Source organism: Trachypithecus francoisi, unplaced genomic scaffold, assembly GCF_009764315.1.
Source record: "Trachypithecus francoisi isolate TF-2019V2 unplaced genomic scaffold, Tfra_2.0 Lachesis_group4, whole genome shotgun sequence".
Classification (NCBI taxonomy): Eukaryota; Metazoa; Chordata; class Mammalia; order Primates; family Cercopithecidae; genus Trachypithecus; species Trachypithecus francoisi.
Window position 1 is genome coordinate 91936072 of NW_022681469.1, and position 21179 is coordinate 91957250.

Sequence of the window (21179 nt, forward strand, 5' to 3'; positions counted from 1 at the left end):
TTGTGGCTCTGGTAATAATAGATAATGGCTGGAAAATTACATAATCATAGTGGAAAGAGTGGTACCTTCATAAACAATGTGGGCTCATCACTAAAATATATTAAGTGAAAAAAAAGGAAGCCAGACATGTTTCCATTTGCATTTTAAAATGTAAGTTTTATGTATGTACATGCTTTTATATTATTTGGATTTTTAATTATACAGAAGAATTGCTTTAGCGTTCTCCTTATTAGCTTTATAAATATTATATTTGGATACATATTGAAGCTTGAATTTATTGCTCAATTTATTGCTCAATTCTTTTTTTTTTTTTTTTTTGTCTGTCACCCAGGCTGGAGTGCAGTGGCGTGATCTCAGCTAACGGCAAACTCCGCCTCTCGGGTTCAGGCCATTCTCCTGCCTCAGCCTCCCCAGTATCTGGGACCACAGTCACCCACCACCACGCCCGACTAATTTTTTGTATTTTTAGTAGAGATGGGGTTTCACCGTGTTAGCAGGGATGGTCTTGATCTCCTGACCTTGTGATCCGCCTGCCTCGGCCTCCTGAAGTGCTGGGATTATAGGCGTGAGCCACCGCGCCCGGCCTGCTCAATTCCTTAGAATGTGATCTTCAAGTCTTTCTATTTGGCACAATATCTCAAACATCTTTTTTCATCCTGAACATCCTGAGACATTTGTGTCTCAATCGAAGTCCAAGTGGAAAGCACTTGCCACATAATTGATCAATTTGTTTATAAGATCAACCTGGAAAACTGAATGAAACGCCAATGATAGAAAAAGTGAGTATATTTTTTGGTTAGGTGAGCTGTAACAAACATACTTTTCACAGGCGACTACAGAAAAATAGGTTGAATTACAGGCAAAACATAAAAATTGCATTCACACTGTAAGTTTGTAAGCTTCATGAAAATAAGGAGGAATTAAGCACCACATCTTAAAGATGATACTTTATACTTGATATTCTAAAACAAGAATATGTGTACTGCTTTTTCGGTTTATTAAAATTATCCAAAATGAGGACAATCTAGTGAGTAGAGACTGTACATTTTTCAATTAGGAAAGGATAAAGAAGCCTTTCTTAGCACCCCAGTTCAAGGATCTATAATTAAATTTACACCGTGGTTATCAATGAGCAAATTTCAGTAAATTTTTAAATTTTTGATATATGAATTCATACTTTATTGGATATTAATATATAATTTTTTTAGAATGGAAATAAATGTGAAGAGAAAGTCTTGTAAAGTTTTAGCTCTGATGGATTTTCATGAAGTCAAAACATTAGTTTCTAGCAATGTGCCTTGATCATAAACTTTTTGCTGTAACTTCAGTTGGGAGGAAACTAAGTCAAAAGTTATTGCGTAGAATTAAAGTTAGGTGTTCAACTTCATACTGAAAGAACATAGAATCTGGAAAAAAATAACTCAAAGACAACATTAATAAATCACATTATTACAGTAGATATTCTTAAAATATATTTTCCAGGACAAAGCAGGAATTGGGAAAAGCCCAGATCCTAAGGGATTTCCTTGATCCTCTTCCTGCTTGATCTGTGGTGTGGTCTCATTCGGTCATGATCTCAATTTCCTAAAACCAGTTCATCACCTCACCTGTAATTCAATCGATTTTTTTCAAGTAGCCTGTGAAAAGAAAGTTTGTTTCTTATAGCTCACCTAGTTACCAAAAAATATAAACTCATTTGAAATAATATTCTTATTTTCTTGCTATTGCTTTGATCATCTCTTCCCTGTTTTCTTCGGTGGCTCCTCCTGTGATATCTGTTTATTTAAATATTTCTCAAGGGTTTTTTGGTTGTGTGTTTCTTCTCAGTTTCAGTGATCTCCTTGAGTCGTTCCATCCTTTTCCATGATTCGAAATCCCTGTTTTTATGCAAAAGCTCAATGATGTTTGTCCCCAACCAAGACCCCTCCCGAGAGCTGCAGAACTGTAGCATTCACTTTCCTGATGTCTCCATGTGAACACTGACCCTACCCTCAGGCACCTCCATATATATACCTCACATCAGTATATCTCTTCTTCCTTATCTCCATTAACAAAAATGCCAATTTCTTCTCCTTAGCTCTGCCTTTTGGGATAGTTTCACTATCTTCTCTGTCGTTTTAAACAAAAATCTTAGAGCCCTCTTGAAGAGCCTTCTTGAGCTCCATCATCTTTCTCACACATTATCATCATCTACTTGATAAATCCACTACCTAGTAGCTTTCTTTCTGATATCATGGTGCCTGCCTTGGGTTAGCCTTTATTATTTCCTTTCTGGGGTCCTGATCCCATCTTCACCACACTTGTCTCCCACATTATTGTATTGTCTCTTCCTTCCCTAAGTCATTCTGTCCATGGCGAGGACAGTCATCTTCCTGAATCACAGGTACAATCATGACATTCTAGTGCCTATCCCTGCCACTCTACTGAAACTGCTCTAGAGAAGACTTCCAGTGACATTTAAAGGACATTTTTCTCTTTTATTTGGCATTTCTGTGACATGTGACACTGTTAGCTTTTCCCTTCTTGAGAAGTTCTCCTTCTTTGTCCTTATTCACTCTACCTTCCATTGGGATTTTCTCTTGTTTCTCTGATCTCTCCTTTTCAGTCTCCTCTATGGCTGTTTCTTTCTCTGATTAAACTTTAATGTTATCAGAGGGCAGCACCATAGGCACCCTAAACTTCTCATGCTGCCATTCTTAACATCCGTGGGAGAGTCACCCACACCCGTGATTATAGCTACACTGAAGGATTGCTGACTTCCACGTCTGTTAATCTCTAAACCATTTGCCCTCCTGACTCCAAGACCTGTTCCATTGCTCAAGGAATTTCTCCACATGGATGGCCACGGGTACGTCAAAGTTGGCCAACCTCAACTCATCTGTTCTTTCTTCCAAACCTGTTTCTCTTGTCTTTCCTGTTGAAAGGAGTGAGGACATCACCACCCACCCAATCAGATACCTATGTCAGAAACTGAGAGGTAATCCACAATCAGTTTTACCTCCTGTGGCCCCCCCAGTCACTGTTGCCAGTCCATGAACTTCTACAAAATTAGTATCTCTAAAATCTTCTGCCACGTTCCGTTAGTAATTCGACTTCTTTTGTGCAGGTTTTATTATTTTCTCACCTAGATTTTCGTGGTAAATCTGACCTGGCAAACTGCCTCCAATCTTTTCTATTTGCCCTTCAAATTATTTTTAGGATAATCTTTCTAAAATGCAAGTTTCATCAATTCAATCCCTTGTTAATTTTTTCTTTCTTTCTCTCTCTCTCTTTCTTTCTTTCTTTTATACAGAGTCTTGCTGTGTCACCCAGGTTGGAGTGCAGTTGCACAGTCTCGGCTCACAGCAACCTCCACCTCCTGGGTTCAAGCAATTCTCCTACCTCAGCCTCCCAAGTAGCTGAGATTGCAGGCATGTGGCACCCCATGTCTGGTTAATTTTTTTTTTAAGTAGAGACAGGGCTTCACCATTTTGGCCAGCCTGGTCTCAAACTCCTGAACTCAGGTGATCCCCCCACTTCTGTCTCCCATAGTGCTGGGATTACAGGCATGAACCACTGTGCTCAGCCTATTTTTAAATCTTTTAAAAGGATTTTCCTTCTCCTCTATAATATAGTCAAATGCTTCTATATGTTAGGACATATAATTCAAATTCTAGAAATTTATCTTTAAAATAAATCAGATATGTCCTAGGATTTTTGAACAATGTGCAACATGGTGCTATTCACAATAACAAATATTAGAAAAAAAAACAAGTGTTTTCACCAATAAAGGAACAAAGGATTGTTTAAATTATGACATACAAATGAGCAAAGTTTAAACTTGTATTATAGAAGAATATACAAAGATATCAAAATTGTGTAATACCCAGGTAAGTGAACTAAAAGTGTTACATAACTTTTATAAATTATTCATTCATAATATCTATTATTGGCATTAAAAGGTTAACAGGATATACACACTGATATGGTTTGGCTGTGTCCCCACCCAAATCTCATCTTGAATTGTTATCCCCATAATCCCCATGTGTCATGGGAGGGACCCTGTGGGAGGTAATTGAATCATGGGGGAAGTTTCCCCATGCTGCTCTAATGACAGTGAGTAACTTCTCATGAGATCTGATGCTTTTATAAGTGTCTGATATTTCCCCTGCTAGGATTCATTCTCTCTCCTGTCGCTCTGTAAAGAGGTGTCTTCCACCAAGATTGTAAGTTTCCTGAGGCCTCCCCAGCATGCAGAACTGTGACTCAATTAAACATTTTTCTTTTATAAATTATCCAGTCTCAGGTATTTCTTCATAGCAGTGTAAACACGGACCAATGCAGTAAATTGGTAAAATAAGTGAGGTGCTGCTATATGGATACCTGAAACATGAAAGCGACTTTGAAACTGGGTAACAGGCAGAGGTTGGAACAGTTTGGAGGGCTCAGAAGAAGACAGGAAAATGGGGGAAAGTTTGGAACTTCCTAGACACTTGAAGGGCTCAGAAGAGAAGAAAATGTGAAAAAGTTTGGAACACCTTAAGAGGCTTGCTGAATGGCTTTGACCAAAATGCTGATAGTAACATGGACAATGAAGTTGAAGCTGAGGTGGTCTCAGATGGAGATGAGGTACTCATAGGGAACTAGAGTAAAGGTCACTCTTGGTATGCTTTAGCAAAGAGACTGGCAGCAGTCTGCCACTGACCTAGAGATCTGTGGAACTTTGAACTTGAGAGAGATAATTTAGGGAATCTAGGAGAAGAAGTTTCTAAGTGGCAAAGCATTCAAGAGAAAGCAACGCATTAAAGTTTGGAAAATGTGTAATCTGATGATGCGATAAAAAAGAAAAACTCATTTTCTGGGGAGAAATTCAAGCCTGCTGCAGAAATTTGCATAAGTAATGAGGAACCAAATGTTAATCACCAAGACAATGGGAAAATGTCTCCAGGGAATGTTAGAGACTTCATGGAAGCCCCTCCCATCACAGGCCCAGAGGTCTATGAGGGAAAAATGGTTTTGTGGGCAGGGCCCAGGGCTGCTCTGCTCTATGCAGCTTTGGGACATGGTTTCCTGTATCCCAGCTGCTTCAGCTTCAGTCATGGCTAAAAGGTACAGCTCAGGCCATTGCTCCAGAGACTGTAAGCCCCAAGCCTTGGTGGCTTACACATGGTGTTGAGCCTGCAGGTGGGCAGAGGTCAAGAATTGAGGTTGGGGGACCTCTGCCTAGATTTTAGAGGATGTATGGAAATGCCCGGATATCCAGGCAGAAGTTTGCCACAGGGGTGGGGCCCTCATGGAGAACCTCTACTGGGGCAGGGCAGAAGGGAAATGTGGGATTGGAGTCCCCACACATAGTCTGCTCTGGGGCACTGCCCAGTGGAGCTGTGAGAAGAGGGCTACTGTCCTCCAGACCCAAGAATGGTAGATCTACCGACATCTTGTACCATATGCCTGGAAAAGCCACAAACACTTAATGCCAGCCTGTGAAAGCAGCTTAGAAGTGGGCTGTACCCTGCAAAACCACAGGGCTAGAGCTGCCCACGGCCATGGGAGTCCACCTCTTGCATCAGTGTGACTTGGATGTGAGACATGGAGTCAAATGAGATCATTCTGGAACTTTATGGGTTAATGACTGCCCTACTGGATTTCAGACTTGCATGGGGCCTACAGGCCCTTTGTTTTGGCCAATTTCTCCCATTTGAAATGAGTGTATTTAACTAATGCCTGTACCCCCATTGTGTCTAGGGAGTAACTAACTTGTTTTTTGTTTTACAGGCTCATAGGGAGAAGGGACTTTCCTTGTCTTAGATGAGATTTTGAACTTGGACTTTTGGGTTAATGCTGGAATGAGTTAAGGTTTTGTGGAGGGACTAATGGAAAGACATGATTGTGTTTTGAAATGTGAGAACATGAGATTTGGGCCAGGGTGAAATGATATGGTTTTGGCTGTGTCCCCACCCAAATCTCATACTGAATTGTAATCTTCATACTCCACATGTGTTGTGGGAGGAACATGATGAGAGGTAATTGAATCATGGGGGCAGTTTCCCCTATGCTACTCTTGTAATAGTGAGTGACTTCTCATGAGATCTGATGCTTTTGTAAGTGTCTGGCATTTTCCCTGCTGGCACTCATTCTTTCTCCTGCTGCCCTGTGAAGAGGTGCCTTCTGCCATAATTGTAAGTTTCCTCAGGCCTCCCCAGCCATGCAAAACAGTGAGTCAAGCCTCTTTCCTTTATAAATTACCCAGTCTTGGGTATTTATTCATAGCAACATGAGAACAGACTAATGCACACACAAACCTTAAAGGTATGCATCCTTGGTAAGTATAATTGTGATTCATAGATTTTCTATAGTGAATATGCAATGCTTTTGAAATCAGCAAAACACATGTTATTTTATAAATGTCTAAATCAAGTTGGCGGATTTTTTCAAGCAAATTTCTTTACCCAAAAAACCATGTTAGAATATCTTCCACTGTCCTCCTCTCTCTCCTCATTGCACATCCACAGCCTAGGTTAGGTATCACTGTCCTGTGCAAACCTCTGGCACAGTTCTTACATTGTATTATAAATTTTATATATATATTTGTCACTTTCATGGCACTATAACCTCTTTCATCCCTATGTACCCAGTGCTAAGCAAAATACAGGTAAAATAAATGCTAACTGAATAAATGATTGAATGGTGCTACTTATGTCTCAGTGACCCATATTGATTCCCCACTGCCTTCAGGAAATAACGTGCACACTTCTTAGGCTGGTATTTGAAAATCCTTTAAAATTGGATGTGACATATCCTTTCAATCTTTTTCTTTTCATATTGTTGCCCCCATTTCCCCAAGTACATCTCTTAGCACTGCCATCAATGAGGAGGGATGGCATCTTGCTTGTTCACTGCTGTATCCCAGAATGTAGCCTCAGAACCTCTCAATAGATGGTCAGAAATTATTTGTTTAATTAAAGATTAAATAAATTAATTAACTTTCTCAAAAATATTCTGTAGTTGCCACTTTCCCATATTTTCTAAAGAGCTACTGCCTCCAATTTTTGCCTCATTAATCTCCTCTGTCAAGACTCCAGGGTTTACTAAAGTTTAGTCACCTATAAGAATCATTTTCCAATCTTCCTATGCAAAACTAAATTATTCTCAGTACAAATATAGCACTTATTTGATATCTCCCTCTTATTATGTGTGTATGTATGTTCTTTTGATATTATTTACATAGTAACCAGAGTCTAAGCTTTTAAAAGTTAAAGATTGTAATAATTTGATGTCTCTCTTCTCAGTTTGCTCCCATCTATCATTTCTCAACTGTCCTAGATGGAATAGACGAACAATCTCTATTTACTATTAACATAAGGATTCCTGGGAATCAGTTTCTTCTTCTCTAAAAGAGGTATAATAGCATTATCTGCCCCTCCCCAAAATTAATTAAACAATATAATATAATTAATACATTTGGCATATAGTAAGTACTCAATTGGCACTAATAGTTACTATCAATATTATCATTATCATTATTGTGATTAATATGATTAATACTAAAGTAAGTGCTTGTTAAATGGAAAAGTCATATGATTAATACTAAAGTAAATGTCTGTGGAAAAGTCAGTCAATCTTTAACATCACAGGTTGAGAAACAGAGAGGTGATTTCAGATCAAATTTTGCACTGTATTTTAAAAATGGGAGTGTTCCAAACATATCTGAGTCTCCCAGATGCCACAAGCATCTGGCTTTCAGTTACATCTGGAAAGATTATTTGATTAGAACATTTGAGATAAACAAGTGGGTTGAGAATAGAAACAGGAACTCCTATTTTGGCTGGGAATATAATGTGTTATAAATGTTTTGGAAAGCAATTTCTCAATATCTCATAAAGTTGAAGATACACATGCCCATGGTTCAGCAAATCAGTTTCTGGAAATATTCACTAGAGTCAATGTTTCATTTGGACACAAATAGGAATGTAATATAATATTTTTATAGACTACTTATGATAGCAAAATGCCATACAGCCATGAAAATAAGTTGTGCGATAAGAATAGACATGGATTAATCTTAAAAGTATAATGTAGAGAGAAAAGAGCAAGTTGCAGATGAATAATGCATACTTCATTGTTTCCATAAAATTTTCAAACATTCAAAACATTATTATAGACTGTTTATGGATATCGTCACATACACAGCAGTTGAAAGAATAAAAGCATTTAAAAAACTAATAAAAGAATAAAAACATACACTGCAGCGATACCGACAAAGATAGGATAGTGGTAACCTCTGATGGTGAAAAGAGAATAGGATTAAGGAGGGTATTTTTTAATCTTTAATATTTTATTTCTTAAACTGGGAGGTGAGTACATAAGTCTTTGCAGTATCTATTTTTAAGTGTCTACTACATATTACATATATTGGGGAAATATCTAAATTAGGTGTTTTCCCACTGGAAATAGAAAACATACAAAACTCTTCTACTGTTCCTGGAAATTAAACCTGATGTCTGTTCTGGCTGGAGATGAAGATGTTTCTGTTTATTCTAAGGAAGGCCCCTATAAAGAAGCCTCTTATCTCTGGGCAAGGTGGTGGCCATAGTAACCAAGAGAAAACCCCAAAGAGAAAATAAAACCTGGGAGGAAACAGTCAGCATGCCCTTCCTCTGTCTTCCCGAGTACCTGAAGATTCTTTCTTCAGCTCTCTTCTCCTGGAAACTTAAGTGGAGCAGGAGGAAAAGCAGAGCTAGGTGTCATTTTAATAAGGAACATATTTGTCTCCTCCATTTATCTGGCCCTCCCTGATGGCACTCCAGAATTCCAATCCCACATGATTAACAACGTAGTTTCCCTTTTCTGCTTGAAGGTCCATTCTCCTCTCAATTTCAAATCACCTGAGATACAAAGCTGCATTTTCCCACGAGAACAGTTCCCTCTCTTTTCCTTCAGTGCTACTGTCCTTCTCTCGGACTACCAAGCTTAAAATCTCCAGATGCCTAAACAACAAAGATGGCAGCCCGCTCCTCCCTCTGAGAGTTCTGGCCCAGGGAGTTTTCAAATTTCTGTAGATGGGAGAATACTAGCGGGAGTGGCTGGAGGGCCCGGTTAGCAGGTTCCACCCAGGGAAAAGAAATGAGATCGGGGACCTGCTTAAATAAGCTGTATGGTCATGCTTTCATAGAGCAGCTGTTCTGTGCTGGGATAGCACTTCCACTTTGGTGACCTGGCATCTTCAACGCCCGCAGGCTGGAACAACTAAGACGTGGAAAATGCAAAGATGGTGGCCCACCCTTCCCTTTGGAAGCTCTCTTTTCAAAAGAAGACATACATGTGGCTAACAATCATATGAAAAAAAGCTCAACATCACTGATCATTAAAGAAATACAAATCAAAACCACAATGAGATATCTTCTAACACCAGTCAGAATGGCTATTACTAAAAAGTCAAAAAAATAACAGATGCTGGCGAGATTGTAGAGAAAAAGGAATGCTTATATGCTGTTGGTGAGAGTGTAAATTAGTTCAGCCATTGTGGAAGACAGTCTGGCAATTCCTCAGAGTCCTAAAGACAGAAATACCATTCGATCCAGCAATCTCATTACTGGGTATATACCCAAAGGAATATGAATCATCCTATTATAAAGACATATGCACACGTATGATCATTGTAGCACTATTCACAATGGCAAAGACATGGAAGCCCATCAATGATGGACTGGATAAAGAAAATGTAGTACATATACACCGTGGAATACTACATAACCATAAAAAAGAACAAGATCATGTATTTTGCGGGGACATGGATGGAGCTGGAGGCCATTATCCTTAGTAAAATAACCCAGAAACAGAAAACCAAATACTGCGTGTTCTTACTTATGAGTGAGAGTTAAATGATGAGAACACATGGACACATAGAGGGGAACAACACACACTGAGGCCAGTTGAAGGGTGGTGGGTGGGACGAGGCAGAGGATCAAGATAAATGACTATTGGGTACTAGGCTTAAAACCTGGGTGATGAAATAATCTGTACAACAAACCCCCATTACATAAGTTTACCTATGTAACAAACCTGCGTGTGTACCCCTGTACATAAAATAAAAGTTAAAAAATAAAATAAAATAAAAACTCAAGAGCAGCTTGGCCATCACTGTCATTATTATCATTCAGTTTTCTTTTTTATCGAATGACTCCTTCATCCTCTGCTTCTTTTCCATTTTAATTCCTACCACTCCTCATCTATTCATGTTCAGCTTATGGAAACCTATTTCCAAAGAGCTCTCCTGGCGTCAAGTTCCCTATGCTCCAATCCTCCTGCACACTATGCCCAGGAGGAACCCACTAAAGTATGGATTTCCACAGTCAGCTCCTGGTCAGAACCGTTTTGAGCCCCCTGCTATCTAGCCGCTGAAGAATAAATCCCTTTAAAGCTTCTACAACCAACCTTATTCCAGCATTATCATCCAAAATCCCCTAGAATACCCTCCATGGAATACCCAATATCCCTCCTTTCTTTCCAGCTACACATAAAAATAGCCCATTCAATTTCACTTCCTAATTCTTGTGCTTGATATTCCCCCTACTTCAGTGTTTCCCAAACTTCACTCATTCTGGTACCTCATCATGATTTTTCCACTACCAACTGCCACCTGAACTACTTTTTACTTAATATTTCCTGTAAATTCACTCTTATTTTAAGTAAGATAAATACTTGAAAGGTTAATTTTTATTAGTACCATAAATGAAAAAAACCGATATCTATTGTAATAAATAGGCAATAACTATATATAAATGTTATTTTAAAGGAGCAATCATATTAAACCAAGTACTTTCTGCCTGCTAACATTTATTGCTTATTCTGTGAATGTTATAAAGGAAACTTAAACAAGTGTTAGGAGAACTTTAAGTCACATCAAAAACAGCAAAACTTATTTCTGAAGAATTGAAAGTAAGTCAAAAAATAAAACATTCTCAATCTGTCATCTTAATGTTATTGATTGATCAGTCCATCTGTTCCCAAAAATCATTTAATGTACACAAAGTTTGGAAAATACTGCTGTACATGAGATACTTTCATTACCTTTTCCTGCCAATCTCAGCTCTGCACATTTTCCCAGACCTGCCTAAAGTTCCACCACCTCCCACAATGTCCTCTTGAAATTCGGGGCACTGTGACTGCCCCTTCCTCTGACAGCCTGGGTACGCGTCTCTTCTGTGTTTTAGGAAGTCACTCCACTCTGCTTTTTAATGACTCATATACATCTCTCAAGTTTATTTATTTATTTATTTCGTCTCTGGTAATTATAGTTGAAAGAAAGGTTTTTGAAGGTGTCTTTTTAATCCCCTGATACTGAGCATCACACCTTCTGTGGAGTGACTCTATGAACAGCATGAATGACTAATGAATTAGCACTTACTCTCTTTAACTATTTATGAGGACATATCTCTGCTAGTAGATAAGGATCCCCTCAAAGGCTGTGGATGAGTTTCTTCTAGCCTCTAAACTCAGCCCAGTGGGAGTATATTGCAGGATTGCTAGAAATCTTTGTCAAACAAGTAAATGACACTTCCCAGAGACACTACACCATAGACAGCATTTGACAACAACAAAAAAGAAGCCACCCTTTTAGAAGCATACTGTGTTCAGTGCCTCTGCAGCTTTCCTCCACCTTTGGAGAATTACAAGTTTCATTCTAATGCTATCCTGGACTTGCTGACATAGTGTTTACATTTATTAATATGTGGCATATCACATATAAAACTCTGCACACTCATCTAAAATGCTGGTTGTTATCACCTTCAGTTATCACCAGATACCATAAGAGATGTTTAGTCTTCATAGACACCTAGGCATATGTGTGGTCTTTCAAGAAAAAATTCTCTAAAAATTCAACAGACATGTCTTCAAGTTCAAAATCAGTATAATTCCAAAACATCTTTTGTCCTCCAAATCAGCCAATGCATTTTAAGATAAGATGATGTTTAACAAACTTTGCCTTAATAGTTTACATTATCTCTAAAACACAAACAGATAAAAATATTCCATTTGTAAATTAGCTACAAGAAAGTTGAGAAAACTGGAATAAATAATATTTTTGCTTTAAGTTTTAAAAATGAGTCATAACTAAAGCTTTTAAGCAAATTGTAACTAATAATTATGACTTCAGAATTTCTAGATTCTGTACACTATCCATGAAATTATATTAAAAATCACTATTGGCTGGGCGCGGTGGCTCAAGCCTGTAATCCCAGCACTTTGGGAGGCCGAGATGGGCGGATCACGAGGTCAGGAGATCGAGACCATCCTGGCTAACACGGTGAAACTCCGTCTCTACTAAAAAAATACAAAAAAACTAGCCGGGCGAGGTGGCGGGCCCCTGTAGTCCCAGCTACTCAGGAGGCTGAGGCAGGAGAATGGCTTAAACCCGGGAGGCGGAGCTTGCAGTGAGCCAAGATCGCTCCACTGTACTCCAGCCTGGGCGACAGGGCGAGACTCCGTCTCAAAAAAAAAAAAAAAAAAAAGTCACTATTATGAATAAATGATAATCATGTAATTAAGTTAATGGGGGCATAAAAGAATCACTTTAAGAATATACCTGAAACTCATCATTATCGCCTAGTAATTGCTATGTAAAAACCAGACATTAACACAGATAAGTTAATATCAATCCTAAATTAGACCCACGGAATATAGACTTAAGACATTTTTAGGGAATTAGGAAGACCTTTAATAAATGGAAGGCACTGGAATTTTCACTACATGCTTTTTGATCTTAAAAATGAATTTGTAAAATCTATCTTTATTAATTGTGGTAAAAAACTTAACATACAATTTACCATCCTATTTGTAAGTGTTTACACTTACAAACTGTAAGTTCAATAGTATTAAATATATTTAAGTTGTTATACAGTCTCCAAGTGTTTTCATCTTGTAAACTGAAACTCTATATCCATTAAACAACTCTCATTTCTCCTTCCCCTAAGCCCCTGGCAACTACCATTCTACGTTTCAGTTCTGTGAATTTGACTACTCTAGATACCTCATGTAAGTTGAATCATACAGTATTTGTCTTTTTGTTTCTTTGGTGTGTTTTCCAAACTTAACTGAAACTTAATTAGGATGAAGCCAAGTTACCCTCCATCATTTATCACCTATCTATTCAGTACAAGCCACTGTGCTAATTTAATGTTATTAACCTTATGAGGTAGGTTATGCGCACTTTACAGATGAGGAAACTGAGACTTCGTGAGGTGAAACATCTTGTCAATGGTCACAAATCTAATAAGCAGTGGGGCTGCTGATTGCAACTTTATTTAACTTCAAAACACAGTCTTTTAAACATGCCTGTATGCTTTTTGAAATATTTAAACTTTTTAGGGGATTTCAGCCATCTACATATTTTAAGCAACTCAGAGTGTTTTGTTTTGTTTTTGCCTTTGATGGTTAATGCCACATGGGTTCCTGCTTTTTAAAAATTAACTACTTTATTCTAAACCATGTCTCAAGGTATTATTCTATTCTGTGTCATGAGGTTTATTCTAACACATGTACCATAAGCCCACAGAATAACAGTTACCTTCCCTTTATTTAAAAGCAAGACTTGATTTAAGCAGTTGGTTTGTTAAATTTTTCTGGAAATTATACAACTTCCTAGTGTGTAGCACATATCAATAGTGAAAGGAATATTATTTTTTAAAAAGCAGCACTTACATTTGTGGAAGTGAGCCCCAGCTTCTTCAGTTCAGACACATGGTTTTAGTGAATAGAAGGCACTCTACCAAAACCGGGTACTCTTCAAACACGCTTTGCTCCATATGCAGGCAGGCGACTGCACCCCTGCTTCCTGAGCCACCTGGGACTTGAAGTTCTACCGGTGTGGCTTCAAGGCTGCCCAACCAGAAACCCCAAAAGGCAAGAGAACTACGATACCCACAATTCAGGCTCCTCACCTGAAACCAGAAGAGGGCGTATGGCTAGAGTTTCACCCTAAGAAGAAAGGGGAAGCAGGTGGAAAAGCAATTAAAAAAAAATCAGGTGAGTATATCTAAAAACAATCTGTAAATATAATCTTATTTCTATGAAAGGAAATAAAAGTGGTTTAATGTTTGCCAGGGAGTAAGAAGGCACCCTCAGTCTTGGCAATAACTAAAAAATATTTATGCAAACAAATCCTCATGCAGCTGGAACTTGCCCCACCAGATTCTCTTTCGGTGATTCAGAGCTGAGGGTGCCTCACTGCCCTGTGGAACAGGTGAATAAAGTCTTCCCTGGTGAGTGACAGTGTCTAACTAGTTCCCCCTACATCAGCACTGTGACTGTCACTCAAAAGGTGCTATAGACATAATGGACACCTTTTGGCATTTCTCCTTCTAAAATGCTCTGGATTTTTAAGATAACACTTTAAAATGTAAGAATAAAGTTTTCTTGATATTTTCTTCCATTTTACTTTCCATTTCTGTGTTTTGTGTTTTACTTCTGTGTATTTCAGTATTATTTTGTTCAAAATTCAAGAAAGAGAAAATTAAGGAGAAGGGGAAGAAATGTAAAACTTAGTAAAATGCAATGTGCAATAATTGTTTCACATTTTTTTTCCAAAATCAGCAACAGAGAATGTTAAAAACAAATGTGTTTCTCCATTTGCTCATACAGCATCTCTCTCTAGCCTGTTATTTCCTGTTAGACACAGCCCAGAAAACGAATAGAGACAAGTCCTGGCTGGGTCTGGGTTCAGAAACATAACAGAAGGATTCATCTAAAGTAAGTAGATAGCAGAATGACATCTGCCATGTCATTCTGAGTGACAAAGAAAAAGTTTCCTTTCCCTTTTCTGCACTTTCTCTCCTACTGTTCTAACTGCCCCTTCCTCCCTGATGCATCCCGGGCTGTCATGCTGCCAAATCACCTAATCCACCCAGATTCCCTTTGAAGTTTCCCCTTGACTCATCCCATGATCCACACTGAGCTGTTCTGTTTCTCCTTGTCACAGGTTCCTCAACTCTCTACTAGAATCTAGCTTTCCTTTATGTCATTATATTTTTTTCCAAAACAAATAATTCTTAATTTACCTGACCCTACAGATGGCGTTCTGCATGGCATTTCTCCTCCCTGAAATTATCTTTCCTCATCTTTAAATGTTCAGAGATTTCATTTTTTCCAAAGCTCAGTGAAAAACACTCTTCACCAAGATGTCCTCCTCAGTTTGTCTTAATCTGAGTTATTCTCTTCCTCCTAATCAATTTCATAATATTGTATCTGCTCCTCTCATAACACATTGTGTATCTCGTTTCATTGGTTTACGTGGGTGTGTGTGTACACATGCAGCCTTACATTCCTATTTGAAGGCAAGACTTTATTGTATCCCCACCTCATTAACTCATTAATGTACATGTAGATGTTTGTGATAAACAATCAATGCCTAAAATAACTGAGATATTAACTCTAAGGTGTGTGTGTGTTAATGCCTAATGCCATTTTTATCTCTCCCAGAAAACATTTACATTTAAAAAACTCTCTAAATGCCATGCATGACGAGTACTGTTATCAGAATCCCCCTGCAGTCTAGTCTGGTGTGGCTCCCATAGCCTTTATTTGCAGAAAGGCAAAGTATTAAATCTAGCAATTGAAACCTTGACAGTACCCGAAATGAAAGCCTTAGTAGGTCAGCACTCACTGTTTACCAGCTCCAATCCCTGCTCTGCACTTGCCTTTCTAACAGCTTCCCAAGGACTGGGCTCCCTAGAGTCCTCAGTCCCATGGTCTTGGAGACCTGGCCCTACCTCTATCTATGATTTCCGATTATCAGCTCCAGCGTTTATGGATCCCTTCCCCTGTTACCTAATCTACTGGCTCTAAAGAACAAACTCTGCACTTTGGACTATTTAAATCGTTCTTAACCATTGATCTCCTCCCCCAGGGAAGGGAATTCTTTCAACAGTTGCTAGTTCCCCACACCTCTGCTTGTATGGGATTCTTCTGGTCCCCACATGCTCTGCTGTGTCTTCTAGCTATCAGCCACTGTGGAGGAAGTGAAACTTCTAGATCCTGCTGACTCATACAATGAGTTTTGTGTCGACCATCAGACAAAAGGGCTGGCTGGTGAAGGTGGCTGTTGTCTGGAAAGTACTCCCAGCTCTCCTCTAATTATGTCATAAGGACTAGAGGCCCCTTAGCCTGCTTGTGTGAGTATCACCAGCTATGTAAAGTTGGGGCCTTAGCTCATCCTCAGCACATGGCTCAGGATCACTTCCTTAAGAAAGTCTCTTCTGAGCTCCTTAACCCTACCATGTTTCTTGTACTGACTTATGCAATGGTTACAACCAACATAGAAGCTGAAATCCCAATGACTTACTGTCCCAGCTGCCCTTGTAGATAAGGGAGAGGCAAAGCACTTAGAATGGCAATCAGACATGGCTATCAGGGACCAGGGATTAGGAACTGATGACACAAAGAAGCAGGGACAGAAGAGAACCCACTGTTGTGGTGAGCAGAGGCAGCTGTGCAAACAACATGCTGTTCCAGATGTGACTGTGGTGGCCGTGGGGTTCAGAGTCCAGTGCTCATGGCGTTGGTCATGCAAATTGTGGTTCCTGGGTCTTAGCAGAAACAAGGAACCCATTCAGTGGCATTGCTTTGGCTGCTGCTCTGGCTTCATAAGCCATGTGCCTGATTCTTCAGCCCCTCTCAGCAATTCTGGGACTGAAGTTTGGTGTGTTGCTCTTCAGTCTGGATCTGCCACAGTCATTTGCTGTTGCTTGAAGCTAAAAACTCTGAGTGATACCTACCTCTCACACAACTCTTATCACATTGTCACTACCTACCCCAGTATATTTAGACTCCATCAGATCAAGTACTGGATTTTACTTATCTCTAAATATCCTAAATCTCCACAGTGCCTGGCTATAGTACATGTATATATATTTGACCTACATTAAACTGGTCAATGAAATGAGGAAGTCTTGCTTAAAGTTCCTTCTAACTTAAAATTTGCCTGACCACATGGAAGCTGTCAGATTGCTCATTAATGCAGAGGTAATTCTTTTCTCTTAACTACGGTTAGAATTTAGACTCTACCCCTTCTCTGTATCTCAGAGGGAGCAGAACTAGTGATATCCTACACTGGAGAGGGAACTCAAACACACAAGCTATTGCTTGTTGTTATTTAATAATCAAAAGGATTTTTGTTTCCTTTTTTTCTTTTCTTTTTTTTTTTGTAGCCTTCGGTGACCTGTGTCGTATGTTAAAGTCACCATGTTTGCCCCCTGTAGTACAAATATACCAGAAAGAGTGATAGGAAACAGCATACTCCCCCCTTGTTCAGATTTTTCTCAGTATGACATTATCTTGGAAAAAGAAAGGCCACATTTGCAAACTTGGAAGAAAGTTCCCCCTGGAGTTTTTTCTCTGTCCTGTTTCAGTATGTATTGACACTCAGAACCTGGGCTGCTATGACATCCGTTTTCTGGGTCACTTTGTCCCTGAGTCATTATCATCCTGTAACTTTCTGAAAACATTTGACTCTGCCATTTACCAGTTAATTTCAGTGAATAGCTTAAATCATAGTAAAATGTTAGGGCCAGAGTAAATTTAGGTCAGATTGATTTTATTTCCCCAGATTAAGAAAGTGAGCCAAGTTGTTGTAACAATTTCATAGTTTCCTTCATTACATTTTTTGGAGCTTTACTTAACCGTAAGATGAATCATCCATAAATTGACCCCCACAAAGCTGTGGCTTAGATGTTCATCACTCTTTTCTGTCATTTGTTGCTTTCAGGATAACACGCAAGGAAATATGGGCCAACTCTTCACATGAGCACAAGATATTTCCATGCTAGCCTTTTGCAAGTAACAGCAGAGAGAGCTCTGTGCAGTTCTCGCTGGAATGCCTATGAATTACTTGAGTCATAACTGTAATCTAAAGAGTTGTCCATTTGTTGACTCTTTTGTATTTGTATTGGTAGAACTGCCACTATCAAAACCAAGATCACTCTTTGGGAAGATCTTTAGCTGTCTTTACATCAGCTTCTCTGGAGTTTATGTGACTTTCCAGAAATTTCCGAGGCATAGTTTTGTCCCTAAGTCCCATGAATATGTAATATTTTGTGTCTCTCTATTAAAATAGCACTTTTTGTGCATTCAATTAACAAATATATGTGTCTGTGTGTGGACAAACATATCAATTACTTCACCCTGTTTAGCGGGAAAAATAATTTTCTCTGAGTTTCTGGAATACCAGATAGTGAGTAAGTTCTTTATTGGAATATCAATGTTTAATTATATTCTATAAAGCTCACAATCTAGAAACCCAAGACAAGGGGGTGGCGGATATTCCTAATTCATTTTCTAATATGTTTAGATAATAGGCTTAATTATCTATCTATCTATCTATCTATCTATGTAAATATCTTGCACATTTTTAAATTTTGCACAATAAAATGCAAAACTTTTAAAAAATATTAACATCTATTCACATACTGTTACATTCTGTGGACACCATCAGTGGGATTTTATGAGTAAGTAAATTTTTCTGACAATTGGAAACTCTGTAAGAAAGAAGCAGTACATTTTATATCCTGGTAATATTGTCTCTTATTTTTCATGTACCTAATAAGTGTTATGCCACAGTGAGGTTTATTCTCTAACTTGAGATTAAAAGGTTGAACACAGAGACACAGAGAGGTTCACTGACAAGGGGCCAAATCCCAGCGTTCTCTGACATAGAAGAGGAATGCTTTAAGTTACTCATTCAATACCCCATAAGAATTTCCACCTCGGATGTTGGAGTCTACATGAGGCTGGCTTCTTGTATTTTTACACATTCTTTTGGTGCTAACATGTTCATTCTAACTGTATTAGCTTTCAATTGCTGCTGCAACAAGTTACCACACATTTGGTAGTTTAAACCATACAAATTTAATGTCTTACAGTTTTGTAGTCAGGAGGCTGCTACAAGTCTCACTGGGCTAAATTCTAGGTGTCAGCAGGATCATATTTCTTTCTTTCTGGAGGCTCTAGGGGAAAATGCATCCCCTTGCCTTTTCCAGCTTCTAGAGGCCACCCACATTTCTGGGGGCAGATTTCTTTTTCCCTCTTCAAAGCCAGCAACTTCAGGCTGAGTGCTTTCTTTTTTTTTCTTTTTTTTTTCTTTTTTTTTTTTGAGGCGGAGTCTCGCTCTGTCGCCCGGACTGGAGTGCAGTGGCCGGATCTCAGCTCACTGCAAGCTCCGCCTCCCGGGTTCACACCATTCTCCTGCCTCAGCCTCCTGAGTAGCTGGGACTACAGGCGCCTGCCACCTCGCCCGGCTAGATTTTGTATTTTTAGTAGAGACGGGGTTTCACCGTGTTAGCCAGGATGGTCTCGATCTCCTGACCTCGTGATCCGCCCGTCTCGGCCTCCCAAAGTGCTGGGATTACAGGCTTGAGCCACCGCACCCGGCCCTGAGTGCTTTCTTGTCGCTTCTCTGATCCTTCCGTCATCACATCTCTCTCACTGACTACAGCCAGGAAAGCTTCTCTGCTTTGAAGGACTCATCACATTGAGGCCACCTGGATAATCTGGATCAGCCCCTTCCCACTCACCATCTCAAGGTACAGACCCTTCATCACAACAGCAAAGTTCCTTTTGCCGTGGTACATATTTACACATACCAGGGATTGGGGCAAGGACATTTTGGAGGGGCCATTGTTCATCTACCATAAAGGGTTACTTCCTCAGGAAATTCTCCATGTAACATTCTAGGTTGGAGTTGAGTGCTGTATAGGCTACTCATTGGTGAAAAGAGACCGTCTCTTAATTTGCTACAGGACCTGTGTTAGAAGATGTATGACTGAAGAAGCATAAAGAAAGGTATGGTGTCCCCAATACATCACCTTCCTCTGGGCTGTCACTTATTATTTTATTATGATAGACACATGATTCAGTTTCAAACACGGTTTGCTCTCAAAAACAATTAAATTAGATTAGTTAAACAAGATGATATTAAAACGGAAATACAACTTAAAGGGACTGCCATGGCAAGGATTAATCAATTGACATGTTGGCAAGTGTAAGTTTATAAACAGGGCTAAGTGGGGAAGGATAAGGAGAGAACTGAATGGAGGAATATTTATTCGCAGAAATAAATGCAGGAATCTGCTTGCATCAGAAAGAATTGCCTCTCACACACGTGGTTCCTTTCTCCTGAAAGAGCCGAGCCATGGACACAATTTTCCTTGCCCGGTGCTATGTGACTCCATTGCCCTAACTCACCACAGATGATTGACCACAGATCACTGGGTGGAAAATTGATGTTCAAACCAAAACTGGCCATCTGCAACTAGATCAGGATTTTTTAAATTGCATTGAAAGTAATGGCAAAAACCGCAATTGCTTTTGCACCAACCTAATATATTTGGCTAGTTTGTGGATCATTAGTCAATTTAACAACATTTTTAAGTGAAATACAATAAATTGAAATAGAATGGAAATGAGCAGATGAAATGAATGGAGTACAATAGAATAAATGAGAATACATTGAACTAAAAAGGGTAAGTATTGTTTCAGGAACTGTTCATTCTAATGTGTAGGTGAGTATATGTGTGAGTGTGTGTGTGTGTCTATGTGTGGTATGTGTGTGTCTTTGAGTGTTGAGTTCAATATAAAGTGGTTTCCTTTCTGTAGGCAAATTTGAAAACTATACAGTTAGATAGTGGGCTTATAAAATAATCTAGCATGAAAGCCGTGTCTTATTAGAATATTTTTGTATGGGATAGTAACCAACTAACTAACCAATCAAACACGCAAGCAGAAAACTTAAAGTAGAGGTACAAACTCTGGAGTATTGCAAAACCAGGATAAGCACCACGACAAAACAGAAAGCAGAAACTACAAACTAGTCAAAAGTTTGCTGTGGGAGCAGAGAGCAGCAGGATGGAGGGCTGGTGATTGGCAGCGGCAGTAGAAACAGACAGAGATGGAAACAGAATAAGAGAAAAGCTAGTCACAGGAATGGTAGGATCCTAGAATGAGGCAATATTAGACACCCATTTATAAAGGCAAGGCAAGGTGAGCTGTTATTCTCACATTCAACAAATACTTATTGACTGCTTACTGTGTGCCAGGGACTTTTCTAAGAGCTAGCTATATTGCATTGAAGAAAATAAACACAAATCTATGGTTTCATGAAGTCTGCATTATAGAGGATTGTACTAAGAGTTATATTCTAACCGATACTT

The 21179-nt window shown here is 39.0% G+C and overlaps 1 protein-coding gene and 1 long non-coding RNA gene across 2 annotated transcripts in view; one reads left to right on the forward strand and one right to left on the reverse strand.

Annotated features, from left to right (window-relative positions):
• MACC1 (MET transcriptional regulator MACC1) overlaps nucleotides 1-13865 on the reverse strand; it is a 79709-nt gene extending 65844 nt beyond the window's left edge. Inside the window, exon 1 of the mRNA XM_033193025.1 lies at nucleotides 13681-13865. The gene's annotated coding sequence lies outside the window, so the exon portion shown is untranslated. The remainder of the gene's footprint in view (nucleotides 1-13680) is intronic.
• A 34-nt stretch (nucleotides 13866-13899) lies between these two features.
• LOC117072661 lies at nucleotides 13900-18114 on the forward strand. The gene is made up of 4 exons (XR_004432898.1): nucleotides 13900-14004; nucleotides 14620-14727; nucleotides 15975-16148; nucleotides 17741-18114. It is a non-coding gene; the product is annotated as an uncharacterized LOC117072661 (long non-coding RNA).
• Nucleotides 18115-21179: the final 3065 nt, after the last annotated feature.